General features: G+C 46.1%; 1 protein-coding gene across 1 annotated transcript in view; it reads right to left on the reverse strand.

Annotated features, from left to right (window-relative positions):
• The window catches only part of CHST13 (carbohydrate sulfotransferase 13), an 841,732-nt gene that overhangs the window by 60,344 nt on the left and 762,999 nt on the right, over positions 1-18,389 (reverse strand). The gene's annotated exons all lie outside the window — the stretch shown is intronic.

Raw genomic sequence — 18,389 nt, forward strand, 5'->3', positions numbered from 1 at the left:
CGAGGAAGTGAGCAGCCCGGGGCCGCACAGTCACAGTGGAAAACAAAACTGGCTCGCTGAGGGAGACTGGAGCATCGGTTTGTCCTGTTGCAGGCACAGGATGTCTGTAGGGGGCTGGTAGAAGCACTAGGTAAGTTAAACCCTTGTTTTTCATGTCAGTTAAGGTTCCCTTTAAATCAGAACTTAATTCTGTGTGCTCATTGTCAGCACTCTGACACATCTATTATCAATAGTAAAATCAGCCACTCTCCTTCCTCGTTTCTGATGTGGTTAGAAAGCATTTTTTGACATTTTTCTCTCAGAGAAGCATGGAGGGAGCCATATTGAATTCCACACATTCTCTGAGTACTTTGACAATCTTTAAATATGAGCATATGTTACAATAAAACGTGCTTCCCCAGACTCCATTTCCACGTCCCTATTTCCCTGCCTCAAGGTACGGATTAAGGGCCTTGTCACACATAGCGAAGAGGCAAACACTTACTCCTTACTGCAGCCTCATCAGGCAAAATTATCCTCTTTCGGCCCTAGGCCAACTTTCTTGTTGCTTATCCATATACAGCAGTCTCTCTCTTATTCCATGTGCAGCCCCCTCTTCCGTGTGTAAAATTTATGTACAGCAGCCCCTCTCTTTCACGTACAGCATCCTCCTCTTACATATGTTGGTCTCCATCTGCAACCTCTCTTTCCATTTTTTAGGCTTCTCCTCCATATTTAGCAGTCCCTTTTCTATGTCAAGCTGTCCCCCTGGGCAGCTTGACATAGAAAAGCCCAAGAGTCCAAGAGTCAAGTCGTGTAAGAGTCAACTCTTGTTGACTCTTAGGCTTTTAGAATGGTTCCCACTAGAACGCTAATAAAAACTAGCATTTTTGCATGGTTAGAGTAGAACTCACCAGATTGGGGACACTTTGGCGCAGTTGGTGAGCTTAAGCGTGTTAAAGCGAAACCAAAAGCCCCTGTCACTGTTTTCCTGTTATGTGCTGCAGCCCCTCTGCATTTATATATTCCTTAGGCCTCGTTCACGTCAGGGCCGTTTCTGTGCGCTTTCCACAGCGCACTGCCCTGTGCGTTCAGCAAGGTATTGATTTTTCCATGTAACTAAATGTAGCTGGTTCACATCTATGCGCTGCGCTGAGCAGCGTTACAGAAACGTAGTGTTGCAGGCATTTCTGTGCGTTGAGCTGGAAAGCGCACAGCAATGCAAGTGAATGAGCAAGGAAAGTCCAGGTTAGCACACCATTGGAAGATTCAAAATTTCTTCAATTTATTGCTTCATAAGCACATAGATATGACAATTGTTTCGGGGCCAACAACGGATCCCCTTCTTCAGATAGTGCAAACAACGTTTTTGTTTGCACTATCTGAAGAAGGGGATCCGTTGTTGGCCCCGAAACAATTGTCATATCTATGTGCTTATGAAGCAATAAATTGAAGAAATTTTGAATCTTCCAATGGTGTGCTAACCTGGACTTTCCTTGCTTGTTATGACTTTGGATGTTTGGGCTCAGCATCTACAGGTTACGGCACCCACACCAGGGCAAGGTGTGCCACCTCTACACTTCGATTGTAACAATGCAAGTGAATGGGTCCGCTTTTTTAGCGCATAGAAGCGCGTACAAGCGCATAGAAGCGCATGCGTTTTTTACCCCTAATTGGAGAAAAAAATACATTTACATACAAAAACAAAGTTTTATTGACAACTGCTGCTGCTACAGTAAGCAAAACGTGCTTTAAAGAAGCGCAGCGCAACGCACAGAAACGCGGACTAAAGCGCGCACAAGCGCATGCGTTTTTTACCATGCGCTTTAACACGTTTTTCAGCGCAGCAGATGTGAACGAGGCCTTACGGAGACTGGGGCTCTCCAGTGCTGCGTGCATGCTTGGCATAGTATTGCATATAATTTGGCGTGTGGTTCTCATGTCCCGGTGTATATGTATGTGTATATATATATATTGTATATATTACCACGTAGAAAAATTATCTTCCCTTTTAAAGTGATCCATAGCCGAAGCTTGGGATCAAAATGAGATCAAAATGAGAAATAAGAGAGGGAAGCCTCAGGATTCTATTGAGGCTTCCCTCGCTACTCCAATGTCACCGAGAGCGACTCCCTTCCAGATCGGGGCCGCGCTCCTCCTCTGCTAGTGCACAGTATCATGTGGCTGCTCTCACATGAGCGGCTCCAGCTTACTGCACACGCGTGGGAGGCCTTGCATGGCCACGCTGCAGGAAGAGGAGCTACGCGGAAGCCTCAATCATATCCTGAGACTTCCCGCTCTGTAGGTAAGTATCTAACTTTGTACCCAAGTTTCAGCTCGGGTAAACTTTAAAGCCTCGTACACATGTATGAGGCACATCGCTGATCCCTCTGGTGACATTTCAGGGCAAACACTGTACAGACGCATGTTCTGTATACCTCCCAACTTTTTGAGATTAGAAAGAGGGACACATAAGGCACACCTCTAACCATGCCCCCGACACACACCTAGTCATGCATACTATAAAGATTTCATAAGAAAAATATGCTGTTTTATAACATAATTCAAACCACACTGGTCTTTTCTATCCTGATTCATTTTCCTTCTTATTAAAATTTGGAAATAAGAAAAATATCAACTTAAAGGGATACTGTAGGGGGGTCGGAGGAAAATGAGCTGAACTTACCCGGGGCTTCTAATGGTCCCCCGCAGACATCCTGTGTTGGCGCAGCCACTCCCCAATGCTCCGGCCCCGCATCAGGTTCACTTCTGGAATTTCTGACTTTCAAGTCAGAAAACCACTGCGCCTGCGTTGCCGTGTCCTCGCTCCCGCTGATGTCACCAGGAGTGTACTGCGCAGACACAGACCATACTGGGCCTGCGCTGTGCGCTCTTGATGACATCGGCAGGATCGAGGACACGGCAACGCAGGCGCAGTGGTTTTCTGACATAAAAAGTCAGAAATTCCAGAAGTGAACTGGAGGCGGGGCCGGAGCATCGGTGAGTGGCTGCGCGGGCACAGGATGTCTGCGGGGGACCATTAGAAGCCCTGGGTAAGTTCAGCTCATTTTCCCCCGACCCCCTACAGTATCCCTTTAAAGGCTGGGACTAAAGTTTAGAAACAATTAATAAATCTGTATCTGAGTCTTGAAGGAGGGATAAATTGGGGAGAAAGATGGACAGAGGGGTTTGGTTCCCAAAGAGGGATGGACAGGAGGGAGGGACAGTTGGGAGTTATTGCTTGTGGGTCAGAGGGCCCTAGTAAGCTGTGGTAGAGAAGATTGACTTAGCCATGTCATCACCATTACGATGTGCGCTGCTCTTCATCCTACCGACACTTCCGCCTTCACAGCTGAAAGCGTTAAGGTAGTGTGCAGTGTGCAGCGCAGCAGCGAGAGGAGGTGACATGGGTAAATTAGCTCTCCCTGCCACAGTCCACGCTTCCAGTACACATGTGGACAGTTTTGTTTTCGCGATATGATCTTGCTCATCCCTGATCTCCAATATATCCAAGCCACGTCTGCAGAATCTAATATGGTCTCCAATGTCTTCCAGGATTCCTCTTTTTGACAGTTTAAAGAATGCAGAATAAGGTTGAGAGCAGAGCTTTTGCAATGTGTCATAAGTCAGTGGTGATTGCGAAAGCCTCGGTTCCTCCTATGTGTGGACAGCTCTGCTGGAAATTCTTCCTGTTCCCCTGCTGCTCGCTGTATTTCTCAGCTCTGTGGTTAGTGGAAATTACTTAATGCCGGTTGGAAAATAACTGTAGAACCAAAAAATCATAAGTGAAGATGGTAATCTCTGGAGGCCGGGAAGCCGGGTCACATAACAGCGAGTGACAGGCAAACCAATTCCATTTCATTTCCCCTTGAGATTAACAGATAGGCTCCTATTCATCCTCCCACTCTGCAGGATTCACGCTGTGTTTGGCTCAGCTATGTTCAACACTCCTTTTGTATTAAAGGAAATTGGCAGTTACAGGAAGGCTGCCATATTTATTGCATTGTATAAAATGTAACTGCCTGGCTTCTAGGCTTCCGGGCTGGGGAGAAGAGATGAGGTACTATGACTGCATAGCACTGCACTTCATAGAGGGGGGGACAATGCTAGGAGTTCAATCAAATCTCAGTAAGTTGTATGCTGAAATTCAATTGAGATTGAGTGGTGGGGCAGGTTTTTTTAACCACTTCACAACTGAAGGGTTTTACCCCTTCAGCATCCGAGCAATTTTCTCCTTTCAGCTCTCCTTACATTCATTCGTTTATAACTTTATCATTACTTATCACAATGAAATGAACTATATCTTGTTTTTTTCACCACCAATTAGGCTTTCTTTAGGTGGGACATTATGCCAAGAATTATTTTATTCTAAATGTGTTTTTCTGGGAAAATAGGAAAACATTTGTAAAAAAAAATCATTATTTTTCAGTTTTCGGCCATTATAGTTTTTAAATAATGCATGCTACTGTAATTAAAATCCATGTAACTTATTTGCCCATTTATCCTGGTTATTACACCGTTTAAATTATGTCCCTATCACAATGTTTGGCGCCAATATTTTATTTGCAAATAAAGGTGCATTTTTTTTTCAGTTTTGCAACCATCCCTAATTACAAGCCCATAATTTATAAAGTAACAGTGTTATACCCTCTTGATATAAATATTTAAAGATTTCAGTCCCTAAGGTAACTATTTATGTTTTTTTATAGTAATTTTTTTTTTTTTGTGGCAAAAAAAAAAAATGGTAACAATTGGGGAATGTGGGAGTTAATGAGTTAATTTATATTGTAAAATAATCTATTTGTATAGGAAAAATGTTTTTGGGTGTAGTTTTAATTTTTGGCTACAAGATGGCCACAGTAACTTTTTGTGAATGCTTCCTGTAAGCGTAGGAAGTACGCTTACAGGAAGTACAGGGAGGCTGGGAAACTTTTTTTTTCACAATGATAACGCTGCTTCTCATAGAAGCAGCCAATTATTGCTGGAGGGCTGAGATCAACGAACGGGAACAGTTTTTCCCGTTCATTGATCTCCGGGCGAGCGGGTGGCGGCGTGCACGAGCGCGGGAGCACACGCACGTGCGAGCGGGAGCACGGACAGTGATGGGTAGTGGCAGAGGTGCGTATATCTACGCTCCGGGCGGGGAACTGAAGTTCAAAGGAGCGTAGATATACTGTACCCGGGTGGCGAAGTGGTTAAAGTCCACAGATGCCTAGTGAGGTGTTCCTGCATATGGAAGAAGCTCCAAAGGGAAGGAAGAGCTGCCCAAGGGAACTGTACATGAAAGAGAGGACTGCTCAATATGGATGTTACACATGAAAGAAGGGGCTGCAGATAGAATGGGAGGATGGGAGAGGCGCTACTGCACATGTATGGGGAGCAATGAGAAAGGTAGCCTAGGGATGAGAAAATACTAATCGGTTCTTGTTGAGCAGACAATATAGTGGTCAATTGATCACTACCATATTTACTTATAATCCGCAAGAATGATTGCAGGCTGCTATTGGCCTGTGTATGGCTAGTCTAAAGTTATGTACAGGAAGCCAAAGTTTGTCATTCAGAACAATGATTGTTGATCATTTCAAACGACATCTTCAGGAATGATATAGAAACGTCACAGCGCTGGTGATAAAACTTGGCACAATACAGATGCAATCCACCTCCAGAGATCCCTCTAGGCAGGGCCGGGCCAAGGCATAGGCTGGAGAGGCTCCAGCCTCAGGGCGCACTGTAGGAGGGGGCGCACAATTCATTCGGCTGTCATTCCTAATTGTGTTTGAAGCAGAAAGAAATAAGAAAAGGGGATACATAGCAGTGACTGCAAGCCAGATAACTAGATATTAAGGTGTTGGGGAGGTTGTGGGCCCTGTGGCGCCTCTTAGTCTAATAGCAATCAGTGTGTGATGGCTGGGGTGGCAGAGATGGAGGGGTGCACTTTGGTGTCTCAGCCTTGGGTGCTGGAGGACCTTGTCCCGTCTCTGCCTCTAGGTTACTGCCAGACCTGTATGTACTCAGTGCACCAAAAATTACAGAGGGATACTCTCAGTGGGTGTAATCAAATGTCCAATTTATTTTAAATAAAAGACAGCCAATGCTCAGCAAGGTTCACTTACATCTTGAGGGCTCTAAGTTACTTGATAATCCCTGATGACGGTGGAAGGCCGAAACTAGTCGGGACGAAAGCGAGCAGAGCTGTGCTGAGGTCGCAAGGAGTGTGTGTAGTACTACAAGGGTGGGACGTGCTATCTACCTGAGAGGGTCCTAAAAGGCTTATGCTGGGGATACACGGTACAATTCTGTACCGTGTATCGACCAGCTGATCCGGCCAGCTGATAATATTCAGCTGGCCCGATCATGCCGGCAGGGAATCGAGCGGTGATAAGGAAGCGCCAGCGGGGACGAGCAGCAATCGATACGCGCGCACGCGTGGATGAGTGGATGAGCGGGGATGCGCTGGCTCGATCCGGCGCAGAAAACGAGCCGTGTATGCATGGCATTAGGACCCTCGAGATGTAAGTGAACCTTGCTGAGCCTGACACCTGCAGCTGAACAATGCACTAATGATCAATGAATTGTTAATTTGAGATGATACAAACGTTGTTGCACCAGGGGCACCAGGGTTGGGTTGTGGTATAACTTTGACATAAGCTTCATATCACCCTTTAACCCTCTCCTCTCTGACAGGCAGCAAGCCTCCACTTCAGGCATGCACACTTCTCCCCGCTTCATATGGACACAAGACACAAGCAGATCCCAGAGACAGAGAGCGAGTGACAGTGTGCAGCTGGCCGGGAGGTGGACATACCTGATCCACAGTCCCGCGTTGTTGTGCAGCAGCAATAGCGCAGAGCTTGCATCTTTTTCCATCCCCCCATTGTGCATGCTGCCCTACTAGAGGCCTGTCCTGACCTGATGGTGTGGCCATGTATGGATAGTCTAATCGACCAAATCATCAGGTCAGGACAGGTTTACCTCGCTTAAAGTGTAACTGAGGCGATATGTGAGATGATGAGATAAATGTGTATGTAAAGTAGCCATAAAAGTTTTCCTGGCAGAATACAACTTCTGAGGGCAGGGATAGACAAAATACATGAACTATTGACCTTTTTCTAACTGTGGGACACTTAATAGGCTGCCACTGATTAGATACAGTAAAACATTCAACCTGCTTTGTAAATGTTTAAATATAAAATAAAACCATGATATATCTAAAAAAAAAAGTAATATTTAGGCGTAGGATGATAAATATAATTGTTTATCTCATCAGGTTATTTTCACCTCAGGTTCACTTTAAGAGGATTTGGGCACAGGATTACTTTGAGTTCTGATTCAGGTTCACTTTATGCTTCATGTGAAAATGAACAGAGGCGCAAAAGGATAAAAGTAGCTAAAAAATAAAAAACCGGGGGAGGCAGTGGTTGACTTACTCCCTCCAAGCAGACACAAAAACAGGTTGATATTATATCAATCAACAAGCACATTTATTTATATATACACTCCAAGGGTCATGGCAACGCATTTCACAGGTGTGGCCCCACTTCATCAGGCAATAGGGGATGGAGCATACAGCAACAAGCGTTTATGTCTCAGCCTAACGCCTCTGTCTGCATTTGCAGTTATTGCCTTAGTAACCCATGTTTGTGAGTATAACTTTACATACTTGCCTCCACATCAATCCAGTACATACTGCACTATATTGGGCTCTCGTGTTCTCTCACGTTTAACTTTATATGCTGCATGTTTGTAGTCTAGCGTGATATGTCTCCCAATACCAGCTACAAAAGTAAGATTCTTACTCAGGGCTGACATATTATTGTCAGAGCCTCCACCCACTTGTTACCAAAACACCCTCAACCCTTCCATTTCCTGTGTGACTTGCTGGAAGGCTCGCCACATTATTGTAGGGAAGAGGGCACATTGGTTATTGCAGTGACAGAACAAAACAATCTCACTATGAAAGGAAAGCCTGGTGCGTTTCCAGGCATCACACTGGTTTATAAGAGAGAAACAAACACAGAAGAGGGCATTTACAAGAACGACTATTTTATCCAAGGACAGTGCTGAGGTCAAAAGGACAAGCAAGGCTTGTTTATGGAGGGAAAATGATTTTGCCATTCATTTTTAATCTGGGAGCTAAAAGAGAACCTGTATGGGAAAAAAGGCCCGGGGGGATACTTACCTTGGGAGAGAGAAACCTCTGGATCCTAATGAGGCTTCCCTTTTCCTCCTGTGCAGCACAGATATAGTGCTGGGACCCCCGGAGAGCAGCAGGCGGCAATATCTGCCTTTGGGATCCAGTGCAGGTGCAGTCCCAGTCAGGCTCGGCTATTTCATCTGGAGCCCGGAGCCTGAGGGGAAAGATGGTAGTGCGCCTGCGCTGGATCCCAAAGGCAAATGTTGCCACGCTAAATCCAGCGCTGGAGAATTGGGCGCAGCAGCGCAGGAGACTTGGGCGCAGCCGGCGCCACCATAGGCCATAATAGGAACTACGGCTATAGTAGGCACAGGGAGTAACTTCAGTGCTGTCAGAAGACGGAGCTGAAGTTGCTTTTAAAACAATAATTCGGCTTCCAGCAATTGCTGGAAGCGGAATTATTTCATTCCCCACCATCCATGGCGGCCTGGAGGGGGAATAGTAATTAACACGGCCCGGACTTGTGAAGCAGCAGGATCAGCCATATACTGACTGTGTCCTGCGCCCAAGTCTCCCGCGCCGTTCTCTCTCGTACGCTTGCCGCATGCTGCTGCAGCTGCTACTGCGCATTCTCCGCCAATTTTGTTGGTGGATTTTTGGGGGGGACCCAATGCTGGATCGGGGCTACACAGAAAAACAGGGGAAGCCTTATTAGGATCCAGAGGCTTCTCCCTCCTGAGGTAAGTACCACCCAGGGGCACTTGTTTTATTTATGGATTATCTTTAAAGTGGACCTGCATTACTCTGAGCTAAGTTAACACAGAAAAATCTTGTTAAATGCCCACGAAGACCAGAAACTATCTGGGACAACCAAGGTGTGTACAATTACTGTCACCTGCAGGGATTGGAGCTCGATCCCTTGGGCGACAGTTTGGGGTAGAGTGCTGTACAGATGCGTCAATAGCCTATAGGCTAGAGATGTGTTCTCTTGCCATGGATGGAAGGGAGGGACAAAAGCACAGTACCACGATGGAGTGATTTTGAGCAGGCTGGTGAGCAGGGGGAACAATGGTCTCCAGCACTCTGGATCTCTTGCCAATAAATCGTGGGCTGTCGTATATGTGTCAGTCTGCCAGATTCACTGCCTGACTGGTAGCCTTAGCCGAAAACCGTCTAGCATGTGGCTTAAGGCCTCTTTCAAACAAAAGGTGGAACTAGGCACTTATCTGTTCAGCCTCCTATCTGTTGGCCATTGAGTGCCTTCAGGTTACAATTTAATGCAGCCAAATGGCAGTGTTTGAAACCAGGGATGCTCAAATCCGGATCCGGATGAAGTCCAGATAGTTGTTATCCGGATTTAATCCGGTTGAATCTAAACACCTGTGCGGGCTGGGCGGGGGGTCAATCTTACCTATATGACGTCTTGTTAGGTCCGTCCCTCGGCGCCTCCCACGATGCGGTCCACGCGCGTCACGGGACTACAAACACTTCCTCCTTCAACCCGGAAGGAGGAAGTGTTTGTAATCACGTGACCGCCGCTTGGACCGCATCGTGGGAGGCGCCGAGGGACGGACCTAAGAAGACATCAGATGGATAAGATTAAACCCCCCTCCCCGGATCTAGGTTTGAGCATCCCTGTTTGAAACTGTTAGAAGAAGAAAAAAACATAATGTTACATTTCAGAAATGAAATGAAATTCATTATCTTTTAAAAAAAAAACTGCTTAATCTTTGCAGAGTTTCCAATCGATTGCAGACTAAATTTTGCATTGTACATTAAAGTCAACGGCGCAAAATTCTGCGGTTAATGGCAAAGCCCCCACTAGTCCCTTATAGCAAATTGAATCCTAGGTTTAAATCTGAGCCAGTGCACTCTCTGCATAGAGCTTGTATGCTTTACACATGTATGGGTTTCCCCTGGGAACTCTGGTTTCTTTTCAAATACTATAAACATACAGAATTCGATTGTGAGTGCTGTAGAAGATGTCAGTGCTTTAGAAACACTTAAAGAGACACTGAAGCGAAAAAAATATATGCTATAGTGAATTGGTTGTGTACTATGAATAATTACTGGAAAATTAGCAGCAAAGAAAATATTCTCATATTTTTATTTTCAGGTATATAGTGTTTTTTTCTAACATTGCATTATTCTCTAATATGTGCAGATTACACAACACTCAGCATTCAAAATGAGTCTTTCAGAGCAGTCTGTGAAGTAATGACCTCTCCTCTAGCAGAGAAACAGTAAACAGTTCACTTACAGTTGAGATAATAAAAGTCAGATAACAGCCCTCTCCACGACTAAAGGCCCCCATACACTGGGCCGATTCCCGTCCGTTTCGACAGCAGATTCGATCCTGGGATCGAATCTGCTGCCAATCGCTTGCGCTAAACGCACCCGCCGATCCGATTTCCTCCCGAAATCGGATCGGTCCGTCGATCGCGCCGTGCGGGAAATTACCCTCGATCGCCCGGCGGTAGGAGCGCATCGCTTGCGGCGTACGATTCGGGCCCGATGCGACGCATGTATACATTACCTGAAGCTGGCTCCGGGGTCCTCTTCTCCTCGCTGCACCGCATTTCCGCATGTCCCAGTGTACGCTATACTTCCTGTGTCACTCCGGTGACCAGGAAGTTGAAATAGAGGGCGCTCTATTTGAACTTCCTGGTCACGGAGTAACACAGGAAGCGCCGGGATGGAGCAAGAACAGCGGTGCGGTGAAGCGCGGAGAAGACGCCCGGGAGCCAGCCTCAGGTAATGTATACGGGGGTTGGGGGACAGGCGGCAGAACAGCTCAGCAGATGGTGAATCGGTTTCAGGCTGAAATCGATTCACAATCTGTTTGCAGTAAAGGTGGCCATACGATCCCTCTCTGATCAGATTCGATCAGATAGGGATCTGTCAGCTGGTCGATCTAATGGCACATCGACCAGTGTATGGTCACCTTTACTTAGTCGGAGAGCGCTTGTTTGCATAGAGATAACAACTGGAGTTTCTCAACTCTTCCTGTACTGGACACAATTAGACTGATGTATCTGATCTTAATGTTTTATTTCTTAGCTGTACTACACATACAAATCATAATATCATAATTTGTTTTCCGCTTCAGTGTCTCTTTAAAGAAAACCTGAGAGGAAGGGAAAAAGTTGAGCTTTACTTACCTGGGGCATCTTCTAGCCTCCTGTAGTCTTTAAGGTCCCTCGGTGTTGGGTCCCCTCCGTCGTTCTGCTGTAAAGCCTGCGACCCAGCCGCACACCTCCTCGATCACGCTCCCATAGCCACAGTGGCATAGCTGAGGAGCCTGGGGCCCCGGTGTGAGTGTAAAAATGGGCCACCAAGCACTCTATTGATATGAAGTCCCAAAACCTACCAAGTACAATTTTAGTGTCAGAGAGGTGTAATCAGAGTATGGAAACAGTTAACTGTCACTACTATTCAGTGCACATAGGCCCATATGCAATGAACTTTTTCTCACGAGTTTTCTCCTAGGTGATATTTTCAAAACTGTCAATAAAATGCCTACCAGCAAGCAAGAAAATACTCAAAATAATTTTAATAGTACTTTTTCACCAAATTTTTGTTACTTTTTCAGTTGCAAAGTACTGAAAAGTTATTTTAAATAGAAGATGAAAAATTATCTCCTAGGAGAAAACTTGGGAGAAAATGAGAATTGCATATTGTGTTAATTACCAGCATAGCACTAATGGAAAGCTAATACGATGGACGAAGAAGGGCTCCTAATGTCTGGTCCAAGGGCCCCAGTGCGGTCACAATAATAATATGCATAACATTAATAACATATTTCATGTTATATAAACAACATAGAACTTTGCTCATATAACATATGTTACTGGCTGCCATACACTATTCAATTTTTTGCCCAATTAGACATTGGATTAGACAAAATTGTCTAATTGGGCAAAAATTGTGTTTTCCATTGGCAACGCGATCGACCTGCGATCATTTTGATCACCATCACGAGAACGGCAGTGTTCTTGGTGATGTTGATTGCGTTGTAATGTTGTAACAATAGGTGTCAGCACACAGAGAGAATCTGATTATTGGTGATCTGCAGTATCACCAAGAATACAGATTTATACTCGATTATTGATGATCTGCAGAATCACCAATAATACAAGTATAACTAACCTCTGGACACCTGATAAGTGTGGGTGTTTGGGGCAACAGTATATGAGTCTGGACCACCTGAGGAGCAGGCGACTCCAGATAGTATATTGAGTATCTCCTGATTGGCTTGGAGTACACGGAGAGTCAAAGTTTCCCTGAACAGCTGGGAATCGGACTCTACTGTAGTCAAAGGACTCCTGTGAGATTGAGTCCCTGACAGGATTGCAGGGAGGTCCCTCTGAAGGAGTCCCTGCAGCTACTGGACACCCCACAGGGGGGGTGTCACAGGTAGAAGGGTCGGTCAGGCCGGGTCGGCAACACACGAGCAGATAAAGTACAGCGACAGAAGGCTGATTCGGTAACCAGGGACAGGCAGGGTTGGCAACAGGTAATCAGATGAGCAAAGGTACCGAATCAGAGAGCAGGAGCAGAGTCAAGGGAGCAATTGGTCATAACAGATATCAAGCAGAGGCCTAGTCTAGAGTGTGAGGTCCGTGGTCTCAACACTCAGGGAGGGATCTAAAGCACAACACAATAATGACACAGTTTCCCTAGTCTTGGGTGTGAGGTCCGTGGTCTCGACACCCTGGAACTGGTCTAAAGTATATTACAGCAATAACACAGTTTCCCTAGTCTTGGGTGTGAGGTCCGTGGTCTCGACACCCTGGGACTGGTCTAAAGTATAACACAGCAATAACACAGTTTTCTGGCTAAGTGTGAATTCCCAGGTCCACCTGGTTCAAACACACTGACGGATCTGACTATGGTCTGAGTGCTAACACATAAGCATTCGCAACGGCAGACAACCAGCCACTGACAGCCGAGAAGTATATATAGCAGAGCGCTCCTCAGCGCCACCCAGTCCCATTCAACCAATAGCCTGCTGCGCCGGGATCAGCTGATCGACCTGATCAGCTGATCCCTCTCCTATTGGCATAAAGGGCCTGCCTGTTAGCGCGCGCGCGCGTAGCTCTCCATCTGTGTGCACTACTACGCTCAGACAAACCAGATGCATGTCGCTGCGGAGAAACCGCCGGTCTGAACGCGGATTCAGCCGCCCCGCTGTCAGTCCGCGCGGCGGTGTCTCCGCAATCCATTACAAATGTCGCTTGTGATGCGATAGGAAACACATTATATAGCGTATGGCCGGCTTTAGCCAGCCAGTAACGTGCGTTATACAAACGACGCACATGTTGTATCCGCATGTAAAGTTTTGATGGTGGTTAATAACTCTGGGCCTCTGGGACAAACTAAAAGGTTAATGTGTACTCTAACAGTTCAAGCAGAGGAGGTTTCCTGAACTTTGACATCCATGCAGTGTATCGCTCAGGAATGCTCTGTGCAGCAAACCAGGAAATGCAGGAGCATCTATAATTACTGAGCCACTTAGGATATTTTGGGTGTTTAAAAATGAATCACAGCCACAGGCACAACAATGAGAATGATCCATTGCTGTTGGCTAGCCAGAAACCACACTGAGTTGGAAAATTGGCTTTGGTGAATGTTAAGAAGCCTATTAACAGGGTGATCAGTACCTTACCCCTTCTTGTACTTAATATTTTTAACCACTTTATCCTATCTAGACTACTATAGTCATTTAGATTGGAGCCACACTAGTCTATTTGGCATCAAGTGTTGCTGTGGCAGGTGCGCGCTCATGCGTACTCTTTGGCTGCTTGTTCACAGCAGGATTTACATGGCAGCAATTGGTGAAGGGGAACATGTGTTCCCCAAGCCAATCAAAGTGCCTGGAATGAATGGACATGACCCCAATCAGGAGCCATGTTCATTCATAATAATGAAAATAAATAGTAATGTAAAAAAATAAATGAATTGAAGATTGAAGACTTCCTGGTAACCTAGGATAGTGTTTGTACTGCCTTGTTGTGGCAAAAAAAGCAAAATGAATCCCTTCTAACCCCCCTATGGGTGGAAGCCCCATGGTTTTCACATGGAAACACATGTAAAATTCTGCACCAGCGTACGTGCGCAGACTGGCTTTGACTGGCCAAAGTTACGGGACCTGCTACAGAAGACAGAGGACGGCGGCATGGGAGAGATCCGTGCGGATGGGGCTGGAGGAAGCCCCAGGTATTTATAAATCTTTTAATATTAATTCTCTCTGGTACATTTTAAGGACTCAGCTTGTATAATATGTATGTCATGGGGGTATATCACTGTTATTTTAGCAAATAAGGGCTTGTAATTACTGATAGGATACAAAAAAATACACCTTTGTTTCCATATAATATATGGTCACCGTTCATTGTACAAGGAACATAATTTAAATGTTGAACAGAGTAACCAAACAGCTCAGGGTGACCCAAACCACTAGGAATGTATAGGGGGATAAAAGAGACCAAAAAGCCCTCCTACTAAAAAGCCATCCTACTCAGAGCCGGATTAAGGCTAAATGGGGCCCTAAGAAAAGTAACTGATTTGGGCCCCCCCATCATGTCGTAATAGAATCAGAAGATGCAGCTGCACAGCAACGTGCCACACACACCGGGGCAGCCGAGCTACTGGTTGCTATGGGCAACAGCCCGCTTTCCTCTGTGGGTGCACAATGCAGGGAATAGCAGCGGCAAAATGCAGAGTGAGAGATGAATGGCTGGGACATTTGCACTCAGGGGCTGGGGCACCCCTGTAAAGAGGGCCCCAGATATCACAGCAGCAGCACTTTCCCCCTGCATCTCCAGCCTGGCAATAGCAGAAAGCTCTGGACACCGCCAAACTGGAAGCCGTTCCCCAGACAGAATTACATAACCACCCCCACCACTGAACAACCGATTTCCTTCCAAACTAGACAGCCACCATGCAACCTCCATCCCAGTGAATACGATAGTCCAGCAGAGAAGGCAGCCGCAGCGGGGAAGAATGACAGCACCAGATGACTCACATTCACCTATTGCATAGCTCCCAACTGTCCCTCTTTTGGAGGAACTGTCCCTCTTTGGGAGCCCTGTCCCTCTGTCCCTCTTTCCTCCTCATTTGTCCCTCTTTCAGGACTTTGTCCCTCTTTCTATGTAATTCTATATATTGCCCTACTAAAAAAATGTATTTGATTGACTCTAAACTTTATTCCCATCCTTTAATTGATTTATTACTCATTTTAAAATGTTAATATGAAGGAAAATGAACCAGGATAGAAAGGACCAGTGTGTTTTGAATTATAAAACATCATATTTTACTTATGAAATGTTTATGGTATTACGTGACTAGGGGTGTGATAAGGGCGTGATCAGGGGTGTGGCAGGGGCATGGCTTAAGTATCCCTCTTTATCATCTCAAAACGTTGGGAGGTATGCCTCCCAAGCAATAGAGGTCCCGTCATCCAGAGCCCATCTTTCTCCTCTAGAGTGCTGCCGCTCTGTTACTACTACTACTACTATTACTACTTCCTACTTCCTGTCTGATCTGAGAATCAGGAAGTTCAGAGCGAGCGGCTGCACTGTAGAAGAGACAGATGGGTTTCAGATGACGGGATTTCTATCGCTTGGATCATGGATAGGTGAGTGAGTGTTTGCCATCTGCTGCTATCATTCTTGCTGCAGCTGTGGTTCTCTGTGGGAAGAAAGGGAGGAGTGGGCAGTGGCAGAGTGCACAGTAGCAGGAGGGGGACCTAGGAGAAGAGCCTGGCTCTGAAGACAATCAGCAGCGCACGGCATCATTTGACAAGACAAGAAAAATAACATTTATATCGCGCTTTTCTCCTGGCGGACTCAAAGCTCCACAGCTGCAGCCACTAGGACGCGCCCTATAGGCAGTAGCAGTGTTAGAGAGACTTGCCGAAGGTCTCCTACTGAATAGGTGCTGGCTTACTGAACAGGCAGAGCCGAGATTCGAACCCTGGTCTCCTGTGTCAGAGGCAGAGCCCTTAAAGGAACTCCGAGCAGTGCCTGTGGGTATGCCTTTAAGCATACCCACAACTATTTAATTACATCCTCACACCTACCAGCATGATGTTTGTAATTATATCCCCCTGGGTTCCTTATATTTCATTGCACTGTGCTGAATCGAGCTGCCGACTTTGGAGAAAAGTCGTCCTGTGTAATACAATGTAACTATGGAAAGATGCATATCATTTTAAAGCTCTCTTTCTCCTCTTTCTAATGATATATAAACCGCTGCCCTATGCCTTTTAGTTTTCTCTATCTTCGCGATCGAAATTGCCATGGCCGCGATTTTGATCGCGAAAATAGCGAAAACTAAAAGGCGTAGGGCGGAGGTTTATATATCATTGGCAAGAGGAGAAAGAGAGCTTTAAAATGATATGCATCTTTCCATAGTTACTGCACTGCTCAGAGTCCCTTTAACCATTATACCATCCAGCCACCGCTGACAGGATGGCGAGGGCTGGTTTATGTGCTGATGGGGCCCCTTGGACTCTCGCCCCAAGCGACTGCTTTTGTTGCCTGGTCGGTAATCCGGCCCTGATTCTACTAAAAAGCTAAACTAAAAATAAGTATTACTTATTCTAAAACTATAGGGGATTGAATTGGAGAAATAGTGTATTTTTTCATTTTTTACCTTTTTTTCCCCCTATAGTTATGCATAGAAAATAAAGTAATTACTGAAAATAAGCATCGCCCACAAAAAAGCTTAAAGGAGAACTGTAGTGAGAGGTATATGGAGGCTGACATATTTATTTCCTTTTAAAGGGAACCTAAACTGAGAAGGATATGGATTTTTCCTTTTAAAATAATACCAGTTGCCTGACTCTCCTGCTGATCCTTTGTCTCTAATACTTTTAGCCACAGCCCCTCAACAAGCATGCAGATTAGGTGCTCTGACTGAAGTCAGACTGGATTATCTGCATGCTTGTTTCAGGTGTGTGATTCAGCCACTATTGCAGCCACAGAAATCAGCAGGACAGACCAGCAACTGCTATTGTTTAAAAGGAAACATCCATTTCCCTCTCAGTTTAGGTTCCCTTTAAGCAATACCAGTTGCCAGGCAGCCCTGCTGGTCTATTTGGCTAAATTAGTGGCTGAATCACACCAGAAACAAGCATGCAGCTAATCTTGTCATATCTGTCAAAATTGTCAGAAAAACCTGATCTGCTGCATGCTTGCTCGGGGTCTAATGCTGAAAGTATTCGAGGCAGAGGAGCAGCAGGATAGCCAGGTAACTGGTATTACTTAAATGGAAATAAATATGGCAGCCTCCATACACCTCTCTCTCCAGTTCTCCTTTAATTGGTGGTGAAAAAAACACATAGATCATTCAGGTGTAAGAAGCAGTGATAAGGTTATGGCCAAATGAATGGGAGGAGCGCTGCCAGGTGAAAATGGCTCTTAGGCTAGGTCCACACTAGGCACGATTGCAGGACTTAGTCTGCGGTCCGTGATCCTAGCGGTCCGTGATCCTAGCCAAGGGAACGCAAACGGATCAATGCTGCCTTTTTGCAGCATACGTTTTTTATTTGTTCGCGTTTCAGTGCATTACCGCACTGAAAATGTAAAGCAGTGGCAAGTGGGGAGCTTACCTCCTTCTCCTACTACTTCCTCCACTCGCCGCGTCACTGCCTGCACTGCCGCCCTCTATACTTCGGAGGGCAGCATTGCAGGCAGTGACACGGCGAGCGGAGGAAGTAGGAGGAGGAGGTAAGCTCCCTGCTAGCCGCTGTTATACATTACATTTTTGCGGCATGTAGCTGGAGGGGGTAGCGGGGACAGGGGACCTGGGTGAGGGAAGGGGGGCCATCCCCCCTCCCCACTGGGCGCTGCCACCCCCGTTCTGCCTGCTATACCCCTCCAGCATGGCGGCCCCCTCTTCCCCCTCAGGCTGGGACACAGAAAACGGATCCGTTTCTTTGTCCAAATCAGTGGTCCTCAAACTAAGGCCCGTGGGCCGAATGTGGCCCCCTGAGGCTTTTTTACCGGCCCCCACACACAAAATGTATTACTTATAGATACGGTCAGCTACATCTTTAAATATTGGCGGTCCGCATATAGAATAGCAGTGCTGGCACCACCCTTGCACATGGAAGCCCGAAAGCAGTCATTCACTGGCTTCCAATCAAATTCCACATCAGGTGACACTGCTGTCCAATTGGACTGCAGGTTGTCACCTGGGTATGATTCACTGTCTGGCCCACAAAGACTTCTACATCATTTTATGTATACTCCGGCCCCCCAGCAGTCTG

Source organism: Hyperolius riggenbachi, chromosome 9, assembly GCF_040937935.1.
Source record: "Hyperolius riggenbachi isolate aHypRig1 chromosome 9, aHypRig1.pri, whole genome shotgun sequence".
Taxonomy (NCBI): Eukaryota; Metazoa; Chordata; class Amphibia; order Anura; family Hyperoliidae; genus Hyperolius; species Hyperolius riggenbachi.